The sequence below is a fragment of the Aphelocoma coerulescens genome, chromosome 12 (assembly GCF_041296385.1).
Source record: "Aphelocoma coerulescens isolate FSJ_1873_10779 chromosome 12, UR_Acoe_1.0, whole genome shotgun sequence".
Classification (NCBI taxonomy): domain Eukaryota; kingdom Metazoa; phylum Chordata; class Aves; order Passeriformes; family Corvidae; genus Aphelocoma; species Aphelocoma coerulescens.
Genome location: NC_091026.1, coordinates 5,419,365 through 5,445,534, shown reverse-complemented (window position 1 = coordinate 5,445,534; position 26,170 = coordinate 5,419,365). Strand labels below are relative to the sequence as shown.

Here is a 26,170-nt window from a genome sequence, read left to right as displayed (position 1 = left end):
ATTCCTCAGGAGCTGACAGTTGCAATTTCTGTTTGACAAGTTTACCTAAGAAGCAGCATCCCAGGGGCAAGAGCTTCTTGGTATGGACCTTTGCCAGGTAACTTAAGGGCTAAAATTCATCCAGTTTTGCTATGGAACATGTCTTCTCCTGTTCTCTCAGCTGAAAAGGAGATGCTAACATCCCCAGCTACCTCATTCCTCCAAACCTAGCACAAGGGTTAGGGAAGGACAGGTTAAACCAGGGGTCAGTAGACAGCATTTGCCTAGAAAAAGTCATTTTGGGGAACTAGAGAGCAGAAGACACAGCTTGAAGCAGTATTACAACTTTGGCAGGTATCATAGCCCCAGCTCTGCCCAGTTGAAAGAAGCATCTCTTGTCATGCAAGTCCAGTGAAGTCATTCCACTGGGGATTCCTCACCTTTACAACAATAGAAGAGAATTTTCATGAGGGAATATTGCCAGGTATTTTTTCCTGGTGGATTTTTTTTTTTAGTAAAGGCCATTTGAAGAAACATGTTATTTGGACCAAGGATTTATAGGTCTCTGTTAACCCTCGCCATTCTTGTATTAGATTTTTTTCCTTTCTCTAGTGTCCTTCAACCCTTACAGTGGGGGAATCTGCAATCAATTTGTACCTCTCAGCCCATCTATAATTGCAGAGTATCTATTCTGTTGCATATACACCTTAGAATATCTTAACTATCGAAGGTCCTCTGGAATCTGATTCTCCCCATTTATTTGTTCTCATTGCACCAGAGGTTGGTTTTTCTCTCCAGGGTGTATCTGTCTCATTTCCTCAATAGTCTCAGCTGTGATTTTTGCCTTCCCTGGCTGAGCCTGGCTCCAGCCCCAGGACTGCCTCTGTGCCAGAGCAGTCAGTTCCAGAGAAGGGTGGGGCTTGTGGCATATGTGCAACGTGCTGTTAAACTGCACCTGGAGTGCAGGTTGGGTGTGCAAATACCTCACATTGCTGACCTAGGGAAGCGCTGTAGGTGTACATACGGGTTTATTTTGTCTGAAGTTAGAACAAGTTTTGTCCAAAGTGACTGAAAATGCTCTGTTGCAGCCTATATGGGTTTTTCTCAGCAAGCCTTTCCACACAGCTCTTTTTCTGGAAGTATGAAGTTGTTGGATCTGCACCACAGACACCCCACGTGTCCACTGAAGGGAACATGCAGGTTGCTGATCAGGGAAAGCGGGAATGCTGGAACTGCCATTTAGGCAAGGAAGTTGATTGATTTCTGCTGTAAGGCAAGAGCAGGTGGGAAAGAGAAGTACCAGGAGTGTAGAGATGGACCTGGAGCACGGCAGGGGCAGCCCAGAGTGATGAGAAATGCCAGGCTGCTCACCCGTGTCACACCTTGTGCTGCCAGTCCTGCACCCACTCCATCCTTGGGAACTCCTCCCCAAAACTTTTGTGATACAACCCAAATGCTCTCACCAGGTCCAGGGTGGGGAGAGGAAGTGGAGCTCTGGTTTGTTGCTGTATCCTGGCTTTTGTTTCAGTTCAATTTGCAAGCTTGCTGATTTCTAGCAGTGCCACTAAGAGTTTTCAAGGCAACCCCAGGGTTTTAATGTAATCTGTACCAGTGTCTGTCACATTGATTTTCTGACCTATTTTGGGTCTTGCAATTTGGAATTAATGTTGCTTTCCTTTTCCAGTGGGTGGCAGTTGAAGCAAAGAGAAATGTTTATTTGCTTGAAAGTTTATATAGATATGGATTTAAGGAGAAGCAGCCAAAACAGGCCAGCCATTCATTGTCTCTCATTATGTTGAATTCTGTTCTTTTTGTCTTGCATCTTGTAGCTGGAGAAAAGAACAAAAACCCCTTGTGACCAAAATCTGCTTTTAGTTTCAATCTCCTACTTTTTGTGTGTTGTTCTGTACTAATTTCCTTATTCTCTTACCAGTTAATAACTGTGAACCCAATCTTTCCATTTCTAGAACTCTGCATTGCATAAGCCTCCTTTCAAAACATTGAAGCAGGGAGCTGCTGACTTCTTGCAGCAAAGTGTTCACCTTCCCAGAACTGGAGTTTGATTTTTAATGTGGCATGTAATAGCATTTCTTTCTGCTTTTAAAAAGCACATCTTGACAAGGACTCTTTAATACTGAATACTTGAAATTTAATATGTATTTTAACTCTAGTATCTGTGTCCTCGCAGCGCCAAATTGTGACTGAAAATTACTTTCATGCAGATTTCTTGTATGGAGTTAGTGCATGTTTTATTCACAGCTGAGTTCAAGCAGATGTTATTAAAATCAGCAGTACTTGGAATCTAGTGTGCTAGCTAAAGTGCACATTAGTGCATTTAGTAAACAGTTCTGAGTAAAACATTAGTACGTGTTTATGGGAATATAAATATATTTTAATGTATAAAATACTGCAGTTCTAAGTACAGTTGAAATTAGGTGAAATCTATTCTTCTAAAATTTAAAGAAGTATCTATATCAGTGCTGAAACCAAATGTGAGATTGGTAATTATTGTTGGATCAAGGAGCAGAATTTCATGTACTTTAAGAAGAATCAATTTTTTTTTTCCCAAAATATTAAAACAGTGAAAGGATGTTTCCAGGACTTCCCAGTGCTTTATTTTGTGGGTAAGTACTTAATGTAGCACAAAAAGCAGGGGAGGTCTTTTGTTTTAGTGATTTTTTTTTTTTTTCCATAGGGGTGAGCTAGCCATTCATCTTCTCTATGTGATTATAGCTAAGTTAGCAATTAATCACTGTCTTTTCCCTGAAGAAAACGAGCTCTTATATAGGTATTTAATGACTGAGTCAGCTTATCATATCTAAGCCTTGTCTAAGCATATGTGGCAGTCCACTTTGTCTGCCCTTAAACTGATGCACTTAAATACAAAAGCTCGTGCAAACACAATAATTCTAAATGTTTATAAACTGATTTGCCACTTGTGAGGATGCAAGTTCTGCTGCTGCTGTTAGAGCAAAGTTCAACTTGATTGATGGATGAAACTTCCAAAATGATTTAGGACTCTAAACAGAAAAATATCCAGGAGGAAACATTTCTTCCCCTTCTGGCCAAGTGAAATGACAAGGAATTAATTACCAGAGCAGCAACAAGTTGAGCTTTGTGTGGTTGATAACAAAACTGATTTTACATATCAGCAGTACTCTATGGCTATAATAGCCTAAAGTGGAATTTTTTTTAAAGTAAAAAGTACTCTGAAAGTCATGACATAGCATGATTTCAGTTTTGTCAAAGGGACACACTCAAACTGAAAATCACTCTTTTGGGAGTCATGACTTGGTCTTTTCTTTCTTTCTTTTTGTTGCAAGGCTCTATAATAACATCTGTGATGACTTTAATGCAAGTCAGTTGGAAAAATTCCCCCACATTTATTTTCAATTCCTTTATCTGCCAGTTACCGGAATATCGTTTGCTGGAAAATGATGCTTCTATAGATGGTGAGGAAAAGGCTCTAAATTATTTTAAAACATTTTGATACAGCATGTGTGATGGCATGCTTGAATTCTGGGCAGTTTTATACTTTCTTTAAGACTTCATCACACTGGCAAATAAATTTTGTTTGGGGTTCTGTGGAAGGATTTTAGCATTATTCCTACTCTAGATAGCAAAAAAACTATCTACTTGTATTATGGTTTGGGTTTTTTTATTTCTTTGCTTTTTATTTTTTTAATAAATCTGGTTTTCTTGCTACTATTTTATTCTGCTTTCCAGTGAATAAGGCTGATCCTAATATTAAAAAATTTTTGAATGAGTCTCAAACAGAGGGATGTTTTCTTTGTTTGCTTTAAACAAACCATGCGAGTTACAAACCCTTCGAGTTACACAGCTCTGTTTTGAATTAACAGCTCTCCAAGCTGGGCTGACCACTTAATCCTTCTCAGACACTGAGCATTCAACTACTTCAAAGGAAAGACAGGCACATCTAGTGTTTTATCCTCTTAAAAGCACAAAAAAGGATGCCAGACTCATGTAATTGAAAACGTTTGCTGTAGGCAAGGTGTCCCAGGCAGGCCAAGGTGGAAGAACATATCCCTGTTCTGCTGTGTTTCGTTTTGCTTTAGTTGGTAGGGGCACCCTGCTGCCTTATAAGAGTTAAAGGCAACTTAAAACCTTGCCAGTTTGTGTCTCTCTGATTTTGATTTTATTCCTGTGGTCTTTTAGCTCTTATTTGGAGTTTTAGTGCGTGAAGTCACAGTAAATGGAGAGCAGCATGATTAGCTCTTCTGATCAGGGTCTTATTTTCCAAAGTCCACTTAATACCACTTCTGGATTGCTTAACCATTCAATCCCCCTAAGTAATTTGTTAGGGAAGCTACAAAACACCCCGCTTTGCAGTCCATCAGGGTCTGTACTGTGTAAGCCTTTGAAAGCCTGTGTATAAAAACCACAGTGTAGCTCTATCACAGTGTGCTCAAGGTGAGAGGCAATGGAGGGAAGCAGGGACAGGTGGGGGAAATGTTTAGAGCTGGATGTGGGACTCTGGAGAGGTAAGACAGTGACAGTGCTGTTGTACTGGGTAGCAGAATTGTTCTGCTTCTGCTGGACCCCTGACAAGTTGAGTAGTTTGGGTAATTGCTTGCTTGCTGCATGCCAGAGAACATGGGTAGTGAAACTTGTGTTTGTTTTTCTTCAGGGTTTTGGGGTTTTAGGTTTGGTTGGGGGGGTGGGGTGTGTTCAGTTTTTTTGCTTGCATTTCCTATTGCAGTAGCCCAAGAGTGGGTGCCTCGTTGGGACACCCCACCAAGTGCTGTCCATGTCCCGTGGTTTGCTGCCAGCCCCCTCTCACACAGGGTGAGCACTGAGCTGTCCAGCTGGGACACAGCCCATAGCTGCCATCCAGCAGTGTAGGACTGACCATGCTGAGCTCAGCTGTGTGTGCTGCAAAGCAACACCCACTTCTGTCCCTGCACAGCCTGAGCCCTTCCCTGGTCAAACTGGAGAAGTTTCCATTTCTGACACTGCACAATATTGTATCAAGGCTGGAACAAAGATGAGGTAAATGTACTGCCAACATCTTGGGGAAAAGTAAATACTCTCTGGAGACTTGTGAATTTTCCTGCGTGTTCTTTGTGACTTTATGAAGTTTCTGAGAGATTTCTTTTCCTTGGAGTTAGGTTTTTCATGTATAATTCACATATTTTGTGCCCATGCAGGTGTGTTAATAAGATGGGGTTAAAATGAGTGGAGTACAGTAACACAGAGCGTTTTGTCCTCTGGGAAAAGAAGCTGGAGTAGCTTTTTTCGTCCATTTCATCTTTCCAAAGGTTCCAGCTGGACTCACACAGTATCACTTGGAGCCATCTTCTGATACTGATTGCTTCTCTCTGGAAGCACTTGAAGAAAACCACAGTAGCAGCATCATATTGTCCTGACATTTGCCTGAGATTATGGTTGGCTGAGCTTGCAAATCTTTACACTCAACTGTACAGAATTTCTCATGTGAATCTTCTGAATGCTTGATCTGAGAAGTTGCTGGAAGGGCATGTTCTGGTTACCAGTGAGCAGAACCCTATCCCACTGGAGACAAAGCATGGTAAAAGGGAAGACAGAAGCTATGGGAAGGACCTGGTGTGTGTTTGATGAAGCCACAAGCTGGAGTCTCAGGTTGTAGATCAAAGAATGGGAGATGTCCTTTAAGCCTCTCAGGCTTTATGTAATGCAATGAGTTCAACTGTTGCAGCATTTTTTATTAAACTTATCTCAATATTCCCATGCTATATAGAATTATCACTCTTGTAGTTTGTGTTCAGCTTGGCTTGGATAGCTGGAGGTGGAGGGGATTGGCTGAAGGACTTTGGCACCATTTGTCCATTAGTTGCATCTCCCCAAAAACTCAAACAGTACAATTGCTCTTTTCAAATGTAGAGTGCTGTGTGACATCAGGTGCATATGGCATTAATCAATAATGAAAATGTTCAGCTGAGCAGTAATAACATCTACAAATAAGCAAATATGTCCCTAGCAAGCAACATATTAACAGGGAGTAGGCTGATTGCTTCTGTTCCTTTAATGTGGGTCTTGGAATCCAGAGGCTGATTGTCTCTGACTGGGCATTTCATAAACACATTTCTAAGCTGATTCCCACATCATTTATATGTTGACGTTGTCTGGGCTCTGAATTGGCCTTTTGGAGAACAATGTTAGTGCTCCAAGTTTCCAGGTGTTTCTAAATACTAAGAAAGAAATAAAAATTTGAGCTTTTACTTCGAAACAGTTTTTAGATGTTTGGTTGTGTGTTCCAATAGTGCAAATCAGAACACTGCATTCTTTGTAGGTCAGTAGAAAGGGCTGAAGTGGTAGCAGGGAGCTGGCCATGGGTTATTTGAGGGATCTCCACTGGTGGGAGTCCAAGAGGGGACCGCAGATGAATTTCATCCTGTCAGTTCCCCCCAATGCTAACAGTGCTGGAGGGAAAGCAAAATGCTGATTTATTTACTTCATAGCCCAAACAAGAGCCAGAAACTTCTGTACTTTACCCTGCCCAGAGCCGTTCCCTGCTGCAAAGACATCCAAGTTTATCTCTTGCTGTTAGACTTTGGTTTGCCTACATGTACTCAAATACTGCACAGCCCATCGTATCAGGAAGGAATTAGATAATGACTGGAGTTCTTGGACTCACCAGACTTTGAACAATGTCTTAGTGAAAGCAGATTGGAAGCAGTACAACCAGTTTTCCTTTAGCTGTAGATGTGTTTACAAAGATTTCAGTGTGGCCATTATTTACTCTGTAGCACTGTCATCGACAGAAATAAATGAATTCTTACATTCATACTTCATGCTTGCAAGATTGTGCTTCAAGAATGAAATTTCCCTGATTTTAACCAGAAAACACATCTAATTAAAATGTTAATGAAGCTGATATCTTTTCTTTCTGCTGCAATTGTTTTAACCAGTGCCATTGCACCCATTAAGGGGTATGGGCTGTGTGTGTCCTCCCCAAAACAAACCCTGAAAAAAAGCCCCCATCTTTTGTTGATAAAGTGTGAAAATAGCAAAATGTAATCTTAATATTGTCTTAAGAAAGAGAAAAATTAGTCTAAGACCTCAAATGCTGTACTTTAAAACACATTTTGACATTCTGGTGACATCAGTCCTAGTAGAACATATTTCACAGGATTGAAACTCATCTTTCACTTTTCACTTCGTGTTCTTGTGCTATACTTTCTTTTCCCATTCCTTTTCTGTGCTTTGCTAAAAAGACAGATGCAGTTCAATACTTTTTTTTCTTCTAAAAGGCATGTTATACAAAGAAGTTCTGCAGTGAAACCTTTTAAATCATGAAACTCCAAAAAGCTTTGTTTTTCTGCTTCCCAGCTTGCTCTCTGCCTTGACCTGTGGTTCCTGTGTTTTAGGATACATAAGTAGCACAGAGTTAAAAACTGATTTTAAGAAACTTTACTGGGTTACTTTGATTCTCCCTCTTACTTTAATCTTGCCAGAGACCAATGGCAGTTCCCCTGGTGCTCCTAGGAAACGCTGAAGTGAGTCCATTGTTGCAACAAATAACCAATTCCAGTGGTAATTCTAGCAGGAAGCAGTGTACTGCAATTTAATGAATTTCTGAGATCAGTCCTTAAGTCATCTTTCTCTGGCCTTAATTTGTTATATGGAAACCACTGGTTTTATGTATGTCCCAGTTTTGGAGAAAAAAAACAAATTGATGGTCTCTGAAAATGTGTACAGTGTTAGTATCTAGTTTATTTAGAAATGGATGGTAAAACTCCAGAGAAAAACACGTGATGTCGTAAAATGCGTTTGCCCAAAATTAAGTGTCTCAGTCATCTTAAAGGAATGGGAGTATTTGGGGTTTTTTTCCCCACTTTCTTCTTCTGAACAAAATCCAGTGTGCTGCTGTCAAGTCCTCAGCAGTTTGCAATCAGATGCTCCCAGGATCTGTCACAGTAATTAATTTGTGTGACTCTCTTCAAATGAGCAATTTAAAAGACTTTTTCCTTTTAATTGCTGAAGTTTGGTACTAACCTTCCCAATGATTTGTTTGTAGCAGGCAATGCAGGGGGGTAGCACAGTGAGCTGGCATTCAGAAGTTGCTTATAGCTGGAGGTTTTTCCCTTTCAAAATACTTTGTAAAGTCAACAGAGGGGTGAAAGCTGTAAAATTCAGAGCAACTGTACTATGATCAAACAGTTCTGCAAGCGTGTACTCTGAGTCTCTCACAGTTCATGCTTGTTTTATTTGGTGAAATACTTTGAAAGAGCTGATATGACATTAGTGTGAAGTGTAAAGTTATACAAATAAAATCATGTATTTCTGTAAAATCCCACCTCTGGAAATGTATTAGGGTATAGAAGTTTTGGTTCTTTTACAGTAGCTGGTTTGTCCTTCCTAGTTAGATTTAAAAGGGTCTTTGTTACACTCTGGCTTGTCTTGCCATTCATACACAGGTCTGAGGTTTTCCTGTTCAGGGAAACTTTGGCTGCACTCATCGTGCTGCTTCTAGTAAAGCTCATAGAGCAGAGTGTTGTCTTGGAAAATGTAACAGATTGGGTTTTATTCAGCTGGTATATTTTGGACCTTTACCATGTTCTCATTTATCTCTCACTCACAGAAACACTCTAAAATGGCAACCATGTAATCTTTTTAAGATTGTAAAGCCTTTGTTATGGCTCCAGAGTGTGATGCCTGATGCTTTACTGTGTGCTTTGATCCTGCTTTTCTGGTTTTTGTTTTTGTTTGGCTTGGGTCTTTTTCCCCTGGTGCCTGTGGAAACATTCAAAGTCCTGATTATTTTCAGGGGCTAATACAACTTTTTATGGAATCAAATTGAAAAAGGGCTTTATTAGATTAGTGAAGCATACATGTGCTTTACTTCATTTGCAGAGCTGTGTTTTTTGCTAAATCCTAACTCTTCTCTATGAGGGCATGGCTTTAATAATTTTACTTTCTGCCTCCAGGCTGACTCTTTGTGAACAAGGAAAAGACTCCTGGTGATGCTTTATCTGAAACATAAGGATTCCTCTGCTGTTTGTTCCTTGACTTGGTTTCTGTCGTTCATATTTGAGTTATTGTCTGAATTCAGAATATTCAGGTGTGATGAACTATAGCAGTTGCAAGAAGCTTTTGTCTTCTTGTCAAGAGCCACATAGAGTATTTCAAATAATTGTTCTTGACTTCAGTGTTAGTGCTCAAGGGAGGGAGGATGAAGCAGTTCCATTTGGCTGCTGCTCCATTTACAATGTGGGAAGCTTCTCTCTTGTGGCTCTGCCCAGTTTATCTGGAAAAGCAGGAAGAGTTTTCAGGCTACAAGACTCATTTAGGTGGATTCTTAGTTTCAGTGGTCAGCTGTAATTTCCTGGCAGGTGCAAACACTTGATCCTGAAGGACTTGGTCACTGTGGCTTAGATTTACCACAGCTTGGGTCTTAAAAGTTGTAGGTTACCTAGAAGAAAACTCTTCTGTCTAGGAAGATACTACCAAAGAAAATTCAGGAAAAGGGGTTAACAATGAATCTGCAAAATACTTCTTTTGTTTTTTATTATTTGAGTTTAAATAGAGTTTAACTCAGTAGTGTGAAATTTTTGTGAAAAAATTTCCTACTAGAAACAGGTAGGAAGCACAGATTGTTGTGCTGGGCTCCCTAGGAAAGACAAACCTGGTGACTTTTTGAGTTAGTGCATTACTCATCAACTACCTTGTGTATTCAAGGAAAAATCCCAGATACTCTCCTGATGATGTGACTGTTTCTGTCTTACCTAAGCGTGCTTACAGCCCCTATCCAAGAGGTTTAGAAGGCAGAGTGAAACCTTTGCCAAGTATGAAAGACACGTATGACAGGCAAGTACTCTTGGCAGGCAATTTCGTTTATTATGCAGCTATTTGAAGGGGCAAGCTGCCAGCTTTCCACGTTAAAGGGAAGATAATTGCCTAGCAAGGTCACTGGGAGCAAGGAATACAGTGGGATAGAAATTTTGTCCTGTCTCTTGGTAGAACAGATCATTTTATTTCACTACTTGCTGGAAGGACCCACACAGGACCTAAATCATGCCAGTTCCAGACACTGTGTGTGTGTACCATGTCTCCCACTGCCAGCCAGAAAAATGAGTTTATGAAATGTTGGAAAGTGCCCGAATGAAGCTTAATATGCAAACTAGAACTGAGGCAGTCTGTAGTTATGTAGTAGCTTCCTTAAATGTATAAAGACCGGAGGAAGGTGGGGTTTTATTTGTTCTCTTTAATTTAGTAGGAATGGTGTCCTATCTTGGGGGGAGTTTTTTCTGTTTATTTGCTTAAACTCCTCTGAAGATAGTGTCAGTAATTTTCTTGTTCACTGTGTTTGTGATTAGAGTAGAGCAAATTTTTTTCAGGGTAATTTCACAGTGTCATTGAGGTGGAATTATTTGCATTTTAAAAGAGGGAAGTTGTTAAAGAAAAGTAAAGTTGTTAAGAGGAAAAGTAAGAGTTTCTCATCTAAAGATACTAATTTCATATTTTAGAGATAGACACAACTATACCTGTGTCTTTAGAGTATATTCCAGGTGGTTTATAGCCATGTCCTAATGAATAGCTGAATTTTTTTTTTTTATGAAACCTAAAAACTCCTCTGTCCTTTGAGGCAGAAAACCTGCAAAGTCTGTGGAAGTTCAGTGTCATGATTAAAATTAGACATACTTGTAAGTAACCAAAACCACATCTACTAATCAGAGAGATTAAGCAGCTTCAGTGGAGTTTGCTGGCAGTCATGACTGTAGTGCATGTCAGAGGCTGTTATTGCTGTTTTGAATGAGTCATTTGGGTAACAGAGGTCATAATTTAATTTGTAGTTGTGTACATAAGTACACAGAGCACGGGAACCACCTGTTAACTACTTCTGCATTATAATCTACTTTTAATGTCTATCATTCAAAAATGTATTTCCAAAGGGAGAGGAGCAATCTGAAGGAGGTATGTGCTTATATAGGTTAAACTGCATGTATTCAGATGGAGCTTGATCTTTCTGACACCACACTGAATATTTATATGATACTCAACTAATGCACGTGGAATAGACACAATTAACTGTCGGTCAACTTGCAGAAAAATTGCTCAGTGTTTTCTCAGAAGACAGGATCCTTCAGCTTCCTGGTAAAAGAGGAACCATTGTTTGGAAATAATCCAGTGATCCATCTAATGATTTTCTGTAGCTCATATAGTGATCAGCACCTGGTGGAAGAGTAAAAAAAAAAAGTAAATAGATGGTTTTCTGCTTTTGGTTCCCTATGGAACAAAAGGTGCCCAGCTGCCCTCACAATAAGATGAAGAAAGAGAAAAAACAAGCAGGAAAAAAAAGAAAAAGCCTTGACTAAAGTCTTTAACTGTTTGGTGCCTGCTGTGTGTGTCAGAGCATGGTCAAGTTGGCCTGACTGGTACCATGAAGGTCGTACTGGTGCCGTAAGAGCCCAGCTCTTGGGGACTCTCCTTGCCTGTGCAGCCCAGGACCAACCCTCTCCTTCATCTCTCTCCATCCACCTGGGATGGCCCATCACTCCAGTGCCCAAGCTGAGGGCTGGTACAGTTTGGTTTTGCTGAGGAGCTGGGGTCCCAGTCAGGGCTGGTTTATCCATCCTATCTCTTCCTGGCAGATGCCTCCTCCTAAGAAGACGCGTACTTATTTAGGAGCTCAGCTGAAGTTGTGGTCCCTGGAATGCATCCCAACAAGGACACTGCCGCTCAAAGGAGTGTGGTCCAAACACTCACACATGAGCTATTTATTCCCCTTAATTGTGGAGTGCTTCATTCCCAAGTTGCAGCACAACTATTTTTTCCCCAAAAGTACGTAATTCCTATTTTCAAGACCTAGGAATTTTCAGTATCATATCAGTGCACTCGTGATGTTGATGCTTCTTGTTCTTTACTGTGTTTTTTAGTAAACTGTGTGTTCCCATATACTCTCCCATAGTTTGTTTGTGCAGGAATGTTTGTCTGTAAACTATGCCAAAAAGAGGGGTTAAAATTATCCAGAAGTGATAGGAGCAAACTGAGGAATGATGAGAGGAAAATAATTCTTCTAAATATACTTAATTAGGGTTTGTCACTTGAAAAAATCATAAGCAGACTTAAATCTCTGATGATCCAGAACTCTATGTTTATAATCTGTTCGTTTGCTTGAGAAGGAAAAATCTTTTATGTTGTCTGTATCCCAAAATTGAAGCCATCAGGTTCTGTCCCCTGAATGATTAAGATGTAGGTGAAAGCTAACAACAAAAGTACCAATGTTCAAGTTCCTCTCCATCTTTCTCTCCCACTTGTTGCCTATTTTTAATCCCATGCTAGATACAGTTGTCATGCAGTTATCTAAACCCTCTTAACAATTTGGCTTTCAAACATGTTTGAGTTGCTTGTTTTGGATGTAGATCTCTCCTTTTTGCTCTGTGGGTTGGCTCTTACTGACTTCTCTCTGCACACTGTGTGGTCCAGAATATTTATTTCACCTGCTAAAATACCTATGAGGAAACAATCTTGAGTTCTTCAGGAGCTCTGGTTATCCCTATTTGCTCATCTTAAGTTGTAGTTTGCGTTGCTTGTACTGTTGGCTCTCAGTGTCATGTGTCTCTCTCTTGTTAGATGCTTAAGCATTATTTATGGAGTGTTTGTAAACTTACAGGCAGAGTATCTGGGAATGTTTGGTGTGTTCCCATGGAGCTGAACTGTATTTTGACAGCCGGTTAATGCCACAAAGCCTCCAGGGGCTACTGCTCTTTATCTGCCATTCCTCCACCACCTAGATGACTTGTGTTAGTTGTTCTGCAGACACAGCTGTCATTGACAGCCTAGATCTTAAAATGTAGGCTCTTCCATGTACCTGTTATTCGTAGGATTAGTTCAGACCAAGTAGTTTTGCTTTTCTCTGTAAATGCGAGCCATTCGTTCGAAATTGAGTTGCGAGTCGGTGTTAACAAATCCTATGTTTAATATTAAAGTTTTTGCTGTGAGTCTTCACAATTAAAGCACTTTGTCAAGTATATATGTTGTTTATTAGAGCAAACTAAGGAACAGAGAAGTTAAAAGGTTTCTCAGAGTCATAGGGCATTCAAGATGAGATTCAAAGGAAAACAGTACACGTCAACTTGGGACCTTGTCTACTTTCATGGTTACTAACACCCTTCCCTGTAGCAGCAGAAGTCACCAATTGCTTCTCTGCCATCTATTTTCTCTCTGTTGTTTATGTTTGGATGTGAAAATGAGGTTTCAGTCATCATTTGTAGTGAGTCCAATGAATGTTGAAACCTGAAAGAATGCTGCTGTTTCCTACTTGAGAGGTGCCTCCTAAAACTAAGGTGAGCTGGGCCTTGGCACCAGGAAGGAAAACAAAGAACCTGGGCTTTAGTGTTCCTCGAGGTGAAGGATTTTTTTGGTTTTGAGGTGTTGTGAAACTTTTGTCAAAATGACTGCTCACTTGTGTGTAAGGGAATGAATAAAAGAATGAGCGTGTTGTAAGGCTGGTCTTGTCATTGGTCTGCTTTGGACAGTCCCAAGTCAGGTGGGTGAGTCGATAACATGAAACTCTTGCTAATGATGGTTAATAAACCAGGAAGAGAATAGGATGGAATAAATTTAGTCTTTCTATTTTAAGTTCTCTTTTTTCACTTCCCTGGGTTTTCCCTTCTCCGTCATTCCTTGTATTCAGTTTGGTTTACTTATCGTTATTTATTATAGGGGATGCTTGGGGTTTTTCAGGATGACAGTTTTGTAGGATAAATCGGTTTGCCTTAACACTGTGTAGGATGTCAACTGAGAACTTGTCATTTAAGGTGCTACTGACATCTGCATCAAGCCAGGCCTGTAGTCTTTTTATCCCAAACTAAAATGCAGTTACGCTCATCTGCCCTTCAGCCCTTCAACAAATTGTCATTGTGGTTCATTCAAACATCCCACCTGTTGAAGGGCCCTTGAAAGGAAAAACTTTTGGAAAAAAAAGTATTACAATTTTATGAAGATATATCTCAAAGGTGGCTGGACAGTCTGCAAACTGCTTGAGCTGCCCTTTGGATATTAAGTTTGGTGAATTTGTTTTTCAGATTTAAAAAAGGACTTTGAGAGGGAGCTTTAATAACTGTAGTGCTTTAATGAGTATTTGTAATGGCAGATTACCGGTCTGTGCAATTCTGAGCTGTATCCTTACTCAGCACTCTTGCTCCTGGCTTTATGAGTAGGCACGGAAGTTGGGAGTTTCCACAAGAATTACTCATATCAAGGAAGAATCAGTCCTAAGAGCCTTGTCCCTGTCTGATCATGGAAACAAATTAATTACCCTGCATGTGTAATGCATCTTTCCAAAATTACAGAAATACTCTTAATTCCCTTTGTTGTAGGGGACACGAGGAAAAGTTCTGAATGTAAATCCAAGTAACTCATTGCCTCAGAAGTGTGTTGAATTGCTGTTAGGAGCCTGTAACTGGCCACCCTGACACCTTGCTGAAAGTATAATATTGACTCTTTCTGTTGAGTGTTTTTGAAAGAAATGGTAAAACTCTGACTTTTAAGACTTTAGATGATAATCTTTAGCTATGATGAGGTATTCCTACTAAGTAGCCAAGCCTGTCACTAACCATTTGTGCATCTTCACTTTTGAGTAGGTAGGTGGTGATAGGAAAAGGGAACAGAGGAAGGGAGGTCAGCCGTGAGTGGGTCACAAACCTGAACCCTGATCTTTTGACTCTCTCATGCCAAGATCTTAAATGTAATACTGTGTTCCACTGAACTCCATACAAGTGCCTGCAATAGCTGTTTCTTTGTGTAGCTCATTTAACTTCACTAGGGGATGCTGGAAAAGTTCAAACTGTGTCTTTTAAAGTTGTTACTGCAAATTGTTTAGAGATTCTAACCATTCTCTGTTTGGAGAACAGAAATTGATGTTTCCATTGTGGAGCATACTGAAAGTTTATTCTGAATTAAGCAAGAGCCACAAAATATTTACTGACAAGAAAAGCCAAACTGAACAGTGTTTTCTCTTCTGTAGCCACTTCATTGTACTTGCTTGTCCTAAAATTTAACATGGTGTTGGAATTTAGTTACAAACAATGGAAACAACTCTACCCCACTACTGTTTAAGTCTCCTAAAATGCTTTTGTGTTGTGCAGTACTACAGATAAATGCTTAAAGTGCTTCTATTTTGATTTATGTTCAAAGGTTCAAAGTAAAACTTGAAAACTACACAGATCTACTTTCAGGGAGGGTAAAGTATCTATTTCTTGGGCAGTTCCTACACTGTTTGATTGCTACAGAACAGCACTAAATACTTGAAGTATTTGTTACTTGTTACATCTGAGTCTTTCAGAGGTATCGACATGGGGAAACTTTAACAAAGTCCAGAATAACTAGGGATTTAAACTCTGTAACTCCTAATGCCCTGATTTATACAAGTATTCTGATGTTTAGCTACGCTGCACTGAGCCTCGGAGCTAGTTTTAAACATTTTGGAAGAGGTCAATGTACAAAACCAGTTTGCTGTAAGATCAATTCCATGCATTAAGGTGGGTTGATAAGAATATGATTAGCACCATTTTTTTTAAAAGGAACCATTTTCAATTTGTCTTCATTCTCTTATGCCAGATGGTGTCTTCTGCCTGTCCATCATCCACTGTAAATGAATGCTATTGCTAGAAAAATGTTACTTGCAGTAACAGGAAAGAATCTATCTTCACCACTTTTTTCCTATTTCTTCTCTGAGAAGCTCTTGTTACATTTTCTAGGTGCCCTTTTACCCTATAAGTAATGGTAGGGCAGATGCCTAGAGGTTTCTGGAGGTCTCTGCATAGTTTTTGTGGGTAATGTCTGAAATCAGCAACACAGGGTTTATTCTCCATTTTCCTTTTTAACTCTTCCTCTGGAAAAGAAAACAAAAGCAGCTTGAATAGTTTTGTATCATTTACTTGAGATGTGTAAGTTATTACTTAAAATACCCTATTTTTTATATTCAACTATAATCTGTAATCCTAACAAAATAAAGGAAATAGTTCTACCACTGAGCAAATACTGGATAACATACACTATTTCCAGTATTTCCAGTAACACTGGAAACTGTTTCCTCAGTTTCACTTACACAAGATATGGAAGTTCAATTTTGCCTTTTGGCGAGGGAGCTGCTCTAAGTATTTGTATATATTTGGTAGTCAAGATTATATCAGATTTTAATATAGTCAATCAGTATATGTTGGAAATCATGGGTGCTTTATGCAATATTTTCCTCACAACTTTTTAAAACTAAAAAAGTCTCTACTGCTTCGGTGGAACAAAATGTTAATGAGAGGAGATAATTATGAAAATTATTCTCCTTCCTCAGGATATCCGATCTTTATGCGTGTGATGCATATTTGCACATCTCACCTGCTACAGTTTCTCAGTGCATGTCTTAGATGAACTGAGGGTGCTGACAGCTGCAAGAGAATCGTGAGGTTCTTTTCTCCTTTGACATCTCCTCAGATGAATGTTAAGTGCTGATGTTCTGTCAGAAATAGGTTTCATAACTTCGTTTTCAGAGGTGGGTTTAGTTTTAGAACAGTTAAGAAAATGTTAATGCTCTGCTTGGAGAACTGTGTCTTGGACAAGGAGATATATCACAGGAGCATCAATTTTTTTTTTTTTTTTTTTTTTTTTTACCAAACCCCTTTTTAATGAAACATTTTCAAAATACAAGCAAGTATTTTTCAGGTCTGAATAAATATTTTAATTTTTTAATAGTCCCACAGAGGCAGAATGGGGTTGTCTATTAAGGGCTGGAAATGTAGCTGTCTGCAGCTCTTTCCCACAAAGTTGAAATTTCCTTGGGCCAAAGTTGATTTAACTTCTGTTTACTCAGTACTGGGGACTCTCAAATTATCCAAGATGTGGACTAACTTTTTGTAAGAAGTGGTTTATGGGCATCTATTTACCTCTTCTTAGTTGTGTGAATTGCTTCTCAGTCCTGGTCGCTAAATGTCTGTGGGTTCAGGAGTAATTGCTAATATGGAAAAAAACCATCATTTAGGACAGGATTTATGTACTTAGTGCTGTAGTGGAAGCAAATACCCAGACCTGTGGGGAAAAGCCAGCATCCTGTGGCCTGGGGAGTGCTGAGTGCTGTAAACCACAAGGCAGAAAGGAATCTTTTTGTGCTAATTTGTGCTGGGTTTCTTATAAACTCCAGGAGAACTCCTGGCCAGCACCAACTACTTGCTCATTTGCTGCTGCGTGGAAGTGAAAGGTGTTTCAGATATACAAAATGCCAGGGTAATTATAATTAAGCAAACTGTGATTGAGCAAGCTGCGTAGTAAACAGCATGAAAGAGCCTCTTGGCATTGGAGAAGGGAAAGAATCAAGGCAGTGTGGATAGCACTAATTCACAGAGGAAAGATTTGGAGGTAGGACTGGGTAGACCATTAGGGGTAGGTCTACTCAAACAAATGACACCACATGGAAAGAGAATTTCCCACTCAGCTGCCTGGGGACAAGCAATCTTTCCATGCAGGAACGTTTGCATTTGGAACTGCTGGGAGCATTCTGGTTCCTGTGGGCTTCACTCCATGACCTGCCTGTCCCCTTTAAAACACTGGAAAGGTTGGGAAGAGCATTGTGCCCACCGTGTGTGCTATAGCTTCAGGAGCTTTGGGGCTTTACAGCTGTTTGGTTTTCCTCCTGAGTTTTTCTGTGCCAGTAGCAGCCATGCCCCATCCCTTTTAACTGAATGATCTCACAGAAAAACCCCCCAGGCTGCTGTTGCCTCCCCTCCAGTACCGTGTCGTGGTTGGAAAGCAGACCTTTAGGACATGTCATTTCTATAGGAAGGTTGCTATAGAAGTTGTTGTAAAGAAGCACTTCTATGACAGAAGAAACATATACAGCAAAAAAAAAGTAGTAAATAGTTGGAAGGTGCAGGGAAAGTGACCAAGACTTTAACTCATTTATCCATTTAGTGATGGAGAAAGTGATAGGCCATAATGAGCCAGGAAAGCTTGTCTGGAAAATCACTGGACACTCTGTGGCTTCTGTGGATCAACTGGGCCATGAGAGTACAACTATAATCGAAGACTTTGTCTTCAGTTACTTTTTGGATAATCTATAGATACCCTGCCAAGTAAGTTGCACATGTCTTCCTGAAAGTGTTTTTTTTACAAAGGTAGTAAAGTCTGTGTCTTGTTTATCAACTTGTTCATCAGTGCAATGACACAATAAAGTAACAAACCAGGTGCTGAATTGCTGTGTTACAAAGTGAAGGTCGTGGATATTTGGTTTTTATTTCCCCCTGTGTGTGTAGTGTTTTGCATGTGAACAGCAAAATGCTCATTTTTATGTGATTCTCCAGTTTTTAGTAGGATGGGCACTGGAGTGGAAGCTGGAAAAAGCCATGGCAAACAATACACACTCAATAGTTGATTTGCACCCTCCAGAAATGTGAGTCCTTCAAGCAGTAGGAATAACATTTCTGGAAGGTGCCCAGAGGGTGTTCTTGACAGCACCCACTCCACACAGCTTCTTACGCTCTCAAAACCTAAAATGGTTGAGCATGTATAGACATGGTTGTCTTCACAAACAAGGTTCTGCCTTATCTGAAGCTCCAGGGATTTTTGTTTAGCTTTTTCTTTCTCATTTACTGTGTTGTGTCCCAGACATTTCAATGCTTAAAGGTTTTCTTGCCGCATTAGGGTACAAAAATTGTTTTTATTCATTTAGTGGAAAATCACTCAATACGGCTTTTAGCAGACTCAAATCATAAGTGTTTAGATCCATCAGAGTGTGGCAGTTACATGTTTAAACCACAAAATTCAGGAAAAGGCAAAAAAAAGGAAGAAGTTTGCTGTTAACTTCTTCCCAGGAGGATTAAAAAAAGAGAGAATTGAAAATCTTATTAAATAGTACATCTCACCCTGAGTTTACATTACAGCTTGTTCTGCAACCTCTGTGCTACCTTTAAATAGCCCAAATTTCTTAAGATCCCTTTATGCTTAAATTCAACTTGCTGTTAATGAACTGTGTCTGTTCTTTGTATTTTTGGGAATTCCAGGTCTGCTGTAGAGCTTTATATGCTCATTTCTTCCAGAAGGTGATTTAGAGGGGAGGGGACAGTTAAAAACCATTTGTGGTTCCATTTTCTTATCTCTTTTTTTGCAATTCTAAGGCTGAACCTTGAAATTACAGCAGGAGCAATGCTGTATTAATTAAAAATAAGTTTTGGTTATGTTTGCTTCTTTCCAGTTTCTCTCCTTATCAACCCCTGTGACCATTGATGATTTAGCATCACCCTGTACATCCTCAGTGGCACTGAGCTGTGCTTATTTTGACTCTGCATTGCAAAAGAGAGCTCACAGAGTCACAGGTAGTGATGTATGTACAGCTTCACTGTTAATTTTCAGTTTATAAACCATAGGAAAAGGTCTTGATTAAGTTGACTTAGATTGGTTATTTACATTTCTTTTGTGGTTTTTGGCCTTCACATTCCCGGTAATGAAACAACCAGAAAAAAAGAATAAAAGGATGATTCCTACCTACCCTGAGCAGCCTCTGAGTACCAGGAAATAGCAAGAGGAGGAGCATCATGCTCAGAAAGGCAGATCCAGCCCATCTTAGAAACATAGAATGGTTTGGGTTGGAAAGCATCCTAAAGGTCATCTCAAAAAAACAAACTACCCTAGTAATGCCAGATGCAGCCAGGAGGGTGGACTGGATCTATTCCTACAACTCTGTACACAGTTAATGAGCAAAAGTTTTGGTTCATAACTCCTGCACCCCTTTGGTTTAAAAGCCTTGATCACAAGCACATACCCATGGGCTGAACTGTGTTCCCTCTGGTGAGGTTATCTGAGCAGCAGCTTTCCAGCGTGTATGAATGATGATACAGTTCTCTCAGCTAATGAATATTCTAGTTTTCCAGATACTTGGAGGATTAGGTCATAAGTGCTGGCAGTAGGATAAATTTCTGACTTGGAGGCTTCTGCTCTTTGAGAGTCACTTAGGCTGCATGATCTGCTGATGTTTTCAAAAGAGCAAACTAAAATTGTTTTCTTATTGCAATGTTTTAGAAGTCATTTTTTGTATTTCTCTTGAATGTCCAGTTTCTTTACTTCCATTTTTTCCCTCTTCATGGTTCATGTAGACACATTAACCCAGTATATTTAAAATAAGACAAATTAAAAATTTCTTTTTTACTTAAACTGTAATTGACGTACTGTCTTTATGATATTTGGCTTCTTCAGTGTGAAGGGAATTCAGTGGAAAATATAAAAGAAACCCCACCCAAACATAAAACCCCTTTAGTGTTTTGAAGAGAAAGGCAGTGTTTTCTGTTTGGTTTGAAAATATGTTGTTGGCATTTTCTATTATTCTTTCTGGGAAATAGATCTCAGTTTCCAGGAAGCTTATAATTGAGCAGAAAATCATAGAGTTCTGCAAGGGTTTGGATTGGAAGGGACCTTAAACACCATCCAGTGCCACCCCCTGCCATGGGCAGGGACACCTTCCACTATCCCAGGGTGCTCCAAGCCCCGTCCAACCTGGCCTGGGACACTTCCAGGGCTGGGGCAGCCACAGCTTCTCTGTGCCAGTGTCTCATCACTCTCACAGCCAGGAATTCCTTTCTAATATCCAATCTAACCCTACCCCCTGGCAGTGGGAAGCCATTCCCCCTTGTCCTGTTCCTCCAGGCCCTTGTCCAAAGTCCCTCTCCAGCTGTCTTGGAGCCCCCTTAGACACTGGAAGGCCAGAAAATCTTGGATGTTATAATGGATCCTAGATAAAAGTACTCATCAAGAATGAACTGCAGGATGGGCTTGGCGTGTCCCTCCTCTGTTAGAGGAGGGATATGCTACTGGAATGTGCCTGAATGTGGATCCCTGTCTACTCTATTAAGGTGGTACCTAAACAGTTACTGTACACTGGATTTTCTTTGGCTATTTTGCTTTGGTTTGGTCCTTCTGAAAGCTGTGAGCAGCTCAGCTGTCTTCATGTACTGATTGTTACAAAAAAGTCTATGAAGCCTTTTGCAGAATGTCTTGCTTCCTCTGGAGAATTCGTATTCACATGATAAACTTGATGTGCCATTTTGCAATTCAGTCGTGCTGACTAAAAACTGCCCAATTTCTTGACCATTGTTGAGGAAGTGGGAGCTGATCAGGAGCTCAGACTTGGCACAGCTCCTTCAGTGCCCTCTTCAGTGACACAGAGCCAGACCTGGTGTAGAGCTTGGCTACAGGCTGTATTATTATAGAGAAGAAGTGTAACTTCATCCCTTCCATGTTATGGGTTGTTTATCTCTTACGTGGAAAGGATTCTGTTACTTAATTGCAGGAAAAAACCTCAGCCGCTACTTATTCCCCATGTCAAAGAAAAAAAAAGCTTCCTAATTAGACTTAAATTATGCATTGCTTAGAGGAAAGCCACGGTTTGCCTCCTATCTAAATGTTTTGGACATGCTCCCATTTCATAGCATGATTTGATATTAATGAGTTGTTCATTCACCTGGAGCTTCATAAGGGTCTTCTGTATTAATCCTTCCAAAACGTTGTTTCAACTGTACTTAACAAATGATATCAGCTTGTGCTATCAGAAATAATTTTTAAAGTCTTTGGGCTTCAGGCAGCACTTCTTCTCTTGCATGTTTTTAATGTCTGGTATTTGGGTTTGAAGTTAATGAAGAGGGTTCATTTGCACTTTTGTTTCAAGCTTGATTTTGGCAGTGGTGACAAACAGTGGCCCGTAGTGTTTTCATGCTTAGTCCTGTGTGTTCACAGAGGAAGGAGAACTTGGGACTCGTAAAAAAAATATTTAAATGGCTATTTCTTATGCACTTCTAAAGAAAAAATAGCTGTCAGTACTTCCCCCTTCTCCCCATCAAGTAGTGGTTGTGGAATATTGGAAAAGCCAACTTTGTTGCTCCAAATGTTCTTTCTCTATTTCCAAAAAAAGGACTTTCGGTGTAAAATGCTATTTTTATCTTGCAGCATATGCTGCGTGACAGCCTGGCCTGCTGCCTATTTTAGAGTCCAGGATTTCCTCAATTTTCTCATCTTTTAGTGTAAAACCCAGATTTTTCATCCTCTGCACACTTGAAACCACTTTAAGAACAGTCAGCTGTTGTTACTGAGCTAATCATGTTATCCTGTGCTCACATAAATTGGGCTTTGTGTCATCCTAAAAGCTCACAACATCAGGTCTGCTCTACCTCCTGCTTGCCTCCAACCTGCATCCCCCTCAATCTGCATCCCCCTTGACCTTCCAGGAGTTTGCACTGCCAAGATTGAAAGTTTCCCTGTTTAGAAAAATGTTTCTGGTGCTCATATTTTGAAAAGTTTCTCAGTAATGATAAGGGAAAGCATTGGTTATTCTTTTTGCTCTGAAGGGTGTTGGGAAAATACCAGCAATTTAGACAGCAGCCACAAATTTGGGCAGTTTGGGGGCTGGTGAGCATGAAAAAAGGTGTGGAAACTTGGAAATAATCTGTTCTCCTGGCCAAGTGGGATGAAACCAAGGAGCATCTCTTGCTACATGGCTTATCTGGATGGATTCTTCTTCAGACTATTGCAACACAGTGAGAGATTTTGTTATGTAATTGTTTCTGTTTCTGGACTTGGCCTAACCCAGCAAAAGCAGAAGTATCTGGACAAAAATACTTGGGGGAGGAAGGGAAGGAAATGGTAACTACACTTTTTCCAAGCTAGGCTTAGGACTCTGAGCCACTCTAGTTGTACTATTTAAAAAAAAAAAGACAAAATAAACCCCCAAACTTGCATCATTTACACTAGAATTCATTGTATGGAACTGTCATTTTGAAATTATCTACCAGAAAGGAAAATAATTTGCAGTAAGTTTAACAGGAAGTAAATTGAATTGTGCCTTAAATTTTTTGTTGTTTTTTCTTACTTTTCATAAATTTGTGCAATTATTTAAAAACATTTTATGAAGGTACACTGTTTTAGAAATATTACTATAGAAATTGTAGTTGATTGGGCTGTTGGGCTGTTTTAGAAGTGTTCTTTTTATCCTTGACTTTCTGAAGATAATTGCATTTATGTAAATATCACCAGATGCATATATTTTGCTTTCATGAGTATAGTCCCACAATTCTCATTTCTAAATTAAACCATTCACAGGACATAGTTGTACCTTAACAGCTAAACCTAAATAAAAGCACGAGTGATGCTGCTGCAGGGGCAGTACTTTTGGAGAACTCTTCTTTTTTTTGCAGGGACCTACATCAACATGTCAGTTTAGCCCTGTTTTGTGGAGAGCAATTTTTAAGCCCTCTGTGGATTTTAAGCTTTCAGAGCAGCACCTGCAGGTAATGGGCGTTTTTGCCATCTCTGGTGGTTGTGAGTGTTCAGTGTCATGATGTAAAGTGATTTGAGATTGGTTATGAGTATGTTTTTCAGGGTTTACTTGGGTAGCAGTAGTGCCTAGGGAATTCCAGCTGATGAAGGCTGCTGCTGTGTATCTTTTGGACAAGGTTCATAGCAGCAAATGTAGTAAGCCTCTTGTAAACTGACTTCATTTTGAGATTGAACTGCAGAACATCAAATAAAGGCCAGGGCTTGCAACAGAACCTGCTAAAAGTCTCTGTAGACTAATCATAGATGTGCAGTGTAGACAGTGGTTAGCACCACATTCCTTTGGTTCAGTGGGTTGTCCTGCAGTGCAGGTACTGTTTTTTTCTCTTGGATCGTCAGCTGAAAGGATACAAGTGCAGGGAGTGTGGGCTGTCACACATGGGAGCAATAAAAACACACAGTCTGCACTGGTGAAGGATGCTAATCACTCTTCCAGCATCTCTGTTTGTAGGCTTTCCTGTATTACTGCCATGCAAGCAGCATAATCCCCTTTGCAGGCTGTACACAAAGACCAGAGAACCTTGTTTGTGTTTTTGGAAGTGCTGTGGGGGCAAGAAGTCGGGCAGTAATTTGTTGCTGTCTTCCTTGTCTGTTGCCAGAACAGAAGACAGGAAATCCTTATGTAAAAAAGGTACTTGCAAGTTGGAAAGGATCTATATTTTTGCATCTTACTGAAGAAAAAGTTACTGCTGCATCTTTTCAGGGAAGAATGCAAATTGGTCAGCTGTGTGTGGTGCTGTTGGTGATTCCCAGAGCAGTTGTGTGGCCCTGGAAGCAGTCTCAGCAAGGAGCTAAGCAGGAATCAGGCACTTGATGCCACCCAGAGCAGTTCTGTGAGACAGCATGGAAAAGCCATGATGTGTTGCAGCTTTACATCCATCTGCAAAATGTTTCACAGACTAAGACAAGGAAATCAGAGGCACAAACCAGCAGGGGAGTTTTCTCAATTGTATTGCTCATGGATATATAGGGTCCTTATCAGTGATGGAACAGCCTGGCTCTGTTTGGGCCCCTTAGTTTTTAGTCTCTTCAGTGCTCTGTTGTCAGCTAGTGCCAGTGTTTCCTCCAGATGATCCACTGCTTTTCCTCGAGATCATCCACTGCTTTGATGTGCCTTCCTGCTTTGTGTAAAAGTTACAACTGTGTCTTTGTTTCTGGGCTGTGTTGGAGCTCGCTTGTCCTCACTGTTTATAATAAGGCAGAATTAGAGCAACAAAGGAACCCTGGCAAGCACTGCCTTCCCCACCAGTCCCTGAGAGCTGGGCACTGCTGGAAGGAGAGAAACTGCAGAATTTACCCTTTGTCCCTTCGGTCTCTGTGGAGAAGATTTTTAATCTAATGTGAATTTTGTGCCAGCAAATCTTGATAAAATTCTCCTTGGAATACTTGAGGTTTTAATTTGCTTTGAAGGTTTCTTTAAAACCGTGTTACAAACACATCAGTGTGAAAATTGAACATTTGTTCATCTGGCAGCTGTTGACTTGACAGTGTGAAGATGTTTCCAGTTTTTCCCCTCTCTGTAGTTGATAATAACATGGTTGATTTTCTTTCCATATTAAACAATCAAAAACTCTCAATTTTAAAGCTCCATGGAAAGTATTGTGGATTTTGCAGAATCTATCCCAGATAACATAGAACATGGGTTTAGTTTGGAATAGAGAAGATCAGGGATCCTTGACAAAATGAAGGTTGTGCAGCACAGCATCCAATGGTGTGCTCTAAACCACTGTGGCCACCACCAGCTACTTCATGTAGAGTAATGTTACTGGAATATTTTCCCTTCGATTTTTGGGGTTTTTTTTCAGACTGTACTTTGACTTTGAAACTGATTGAGATGTTGAACCTGTCATTTAAACTTGCAGTATTCTTGGAGCGTGCATCTCAGTTTTTCCACCATTTGGTTTGGATAAAATCTTGCCTTTTGGGGAAAACAGTTTGGCTTTATTACTTCATAGCTGCAATGCAGATCATATGAGTAGATTGTAAAATCTCCCTCAATTCAAAGCTGCTGTTCTGCAGCAGTTTCAGTTCTTGACAGATACATCCCTTAAAACAGGAGTCAACTCTTGTGCTGTCACTTCTGTGACAGTCACAGACTGGAGGTGGACTCTTGTGTAAAACGCACCATGGAAAGCCTGTGTGCTGCTTTCCTTTTCAGTTGTGAGAACACTTTGGATGAGTGTACTCAGCAGGGATTTTGAGAGATTTTGTTGATTTAAAATTCATCTCTTTCACCGAGTTTCGCTGCCAAAAACAGTTTTAGTGGGGTATGTTTTTGTTTACAGTAGTGCAGCTGATACTTGTCAACTATCTCACAGTACATCTTAGCATAGGAAAGGATCAGAAAATGTATTTGAGGAGCAAATCCAATCCCTCCTTTCTCACTTAACCTCTCTCAGTCATGGTATAGTCTACAACATACAGTGAGAGTTTGCATGCAGGCATTTAAGATCTCTGCTTCTGCGAAAAAAGCATAATGTATGAGTAGAGAAACTTGGCAAGAACAGGCAGCAGCTGAGTTTGTTGGGGTTCTTTTTAAGCTGTTGTTAAACGTAAAAGCAAGCAGTTCTCTTCTGGTTTCCACTGTGACCTTGGACTTAGAACATCATCAAAAACTCTGGGGTAGTGGTGTTTTCTCCTAACTGCTGAATTGCTTGTATGTAGCATTTCTGAGTGAGAAGTGAGCATTGGAGATGCTCTGAAGCTGACCACAATGAAACTACAACCAATAACCATATTCAAAACTGTGAAACAGAGGTGAAAATATGGCCTCCATATTGTATATGCATTTGGCCATCGGAAATGAGAAAGATTATGGGATTATTCAAAATGCATATGCATTGTACCTGGTTTTAGTGTATCTGATAACTTGGAGTTAAAGTACTAA

General features: G+C 40.0%; 1 protein-coding gene across 3 annotated transcripts in view; it reads left to right on the top strand.

Annotated features, from left to right (window-relative positions):
- Positions 1–26,170, top strand: part of PRKCD (protein kinase C delta) — a 60,762-nt gene that overhangs the window by 6,956 nt on the left and 27,636 nt on the right. The window contains exon 1 of one of the 3 annotated variants that reach the window (XM_069027806.1): positions 23,145–23,237. The exons of the other annotated variants lie outside the window; for them this stretch is intronic. The gene's annotated coding sequence lies outside the window, so the exon portion shown is untranslated. Of the gene's footprint in view, positions 1–23,144; positions 23,238–26,170 lie in introns of those variants that run through there. 3 annotated transcript variants of the gene reach the window in all.